This window comes from Chrysochloris asiatica, unplaced genomic scaffold, assembly GCF_000296735.1.
Source record: "Chrysochloris asiatica unplaced genomic scaffold, ChrAsi1.0 scaffold00176, whole genome shotgun sequence".
NCBI lineage: Eukaryota > Metazoa > Chordata > Mammalia > Afrosoricida > Chrysochloridae > Chrysochloris > Chrysochloris asiatica.
In genome coordinates, this window is record NW_006408694.1 from 4,578,040 (window position 1) to 4,580,393 (window position 2,354).

The window sequence follows — 2,354 nt, forward strand, 5'->3', positions numbered from 1 at the left end:
ATATATTTTATAAAACATTCTACTTAGTCCTGTCTGTTCCCTCCAAGACAAAACACCCAGCTTCCACTAAAATAATATACAGCAGCGTAATATTTTTCACTCACATAATATATTTTAATATTAAGGGAGACTTCAAGAACATCTCATTTAATCATCTTGACAATCATGTGGACTCATTTTATATATGAATACTTTTTCTCTATATTGCTAGATCTTTATTTTGATGAAAAGTTTATATAAAGCTCTTTTCAATATGCTATTTTAAAAAGACTAGCTTATATACACTTAGTAATTTTCCTATGAATAAACTTATTTGGGTGTATTATAAGAGAGAAAAAGACTAAACTTCTATGATATGTTGCTTGAAAAAAAATTAATGGAGTTAGGCCCTGAAATAGTTATTTTTCATAGCACACCCAATTTTTTATAGAAATTGCTTTTGCTGTTTTTTTATTGGACTTTGTTCCTCCTAGCTCCATTCTTATTTAAAATATTATACATACTGTGTAAGAAATTGATTGACAGTAAGTTGTAAGTTTCATAGATGAAGGCGTAGCTGTTTGCTAGTACTTTCATTTTAATGTTATAATTAAGAGTGAAGGACACTTCCAAGATATTTTTCAATATAAATATAACTATATTTTTGATAGTACCAAATCCTTATGATTAATAATTTAGGCAGTTAATATACAGAAAAATCTTAACATGCTTGCATTTATTAATGCTCTATAACTACCTGTTCTCTACATCTATAATTCTTTTTAATGAATTGTTTAGATGATTGGTTTTATATTATTTTAAAATTAAATGTGCATTCAGCTGCAGTGCAAACTTTTTCTAAAGTTAAAATTCTGAACTTTGTGAAGAGCCAATGAAATTAAATAAATATAGCTTATGTGTCTGACTCTTTCAAAAAAGGAAAACAAAAAGGCCATTCCATTGTTCTATCAAGCTAACTCTTCAGAATTATGGGGAACATGGTAAGACCGGTGAATTCCATGAACATGGGCCCATTGCCATACTTCATTTGCTGTGAAGTAAGTCTCTAGATCCAAGGTGATGCTGTGTGGGATAACATGATAGTGAATGAGGCATGCTGTAAGTCCATAAATGTTTGTTTTAGCAGAAGCATTGCATGCAAGGAAGGCAAATCCATATCCTGAGTAGTATCTATTCCAGTAAGAAGAAAATGCTACACTTTTCATGATGAAAGTGGTTCAGTGTAATCAACCTGCTACCAGGTTGCTGGTTGATCAACACTCAGTAGTAGATGTAGCTAAGTTGACCTTGGTGAATGGAAGTCCATGTTGCTGAGTTCATGTAACCTCCATCCCTGCCATCATGACCACTTTTTTTCATGAGCCCTTGGGCAATGCCAGGAGTCCCTGGAGGAAAAGGATGACTGGTTTCCACAGAAAGCATTATTTTTGTTGTTGTTAGGTGCCATTGAGTTAGTACCGACTCATAGCAACCTTATGCACAGCAGAATGAAAGCATCATACTAAACACTTAATTATTAACATGCTCCCTGAGTTCACCCTTTGGTGAACATTCACAGGAAACACATATATCTTCACTTCTTAAGTCCATTTAAAGAGATCTATTCACATAACTCTTCCACACACCTCCTTGTAACCAATTTTCCAATCATTTTCCTTCCAAGTCTGTGACCATCCAGTCAAACCATTGACCAGAGGCCATAAATCAGTATATAGCCACACATCTGGCAATTTATTCTTCCAAGCAAAGTTAATAACCAAGTGCACTGCTCAAAAATCTATTTATTGGTAGGATTTCCTTTCACCACTGTCCTTCATGGGGCTGCGCCACAAAGGGGCTTCAGTGCTACTATTGTCCACTTATGAGTTGTGCCTACATATTGAGCAGAACCATCTGTAAGTGAAGTATGCATTTACTCTGCCTCAGTTAGTTGCTTATAGGGAACTACCCATGAGGCCATATGTGCTGGCTGGGAGAAGGAAGGTAATATGACAGGAATAGAGGCCATGGGCATTTAGGCTACTACCTCAAGTAACTTACTTGTGCCATCAGGTCCTGCTCAGAATCAATCTTATATACACTACTTACATTTAATGATAATGTGCTGCTGTGTATGTCCAACTTTATGATTCTGTGGGTCAGACAATACCCAGTTCATGATGTGTAGCTGAGGCTGCATGATGACTTGGTGGTCCATAGTTAGGCTTTCAGGCTCTACTACAGGTCAGTAACAAGCCAAAAACTATTTCTCAAAAGGGAAATAGTTATCTACATAATACCCACTTATCCTGGCTTCAGTGGCTGGATGATCAGAGCTCAACCAGAGGTAAAAAGAAGAGGAAAAAAAAAAAAAA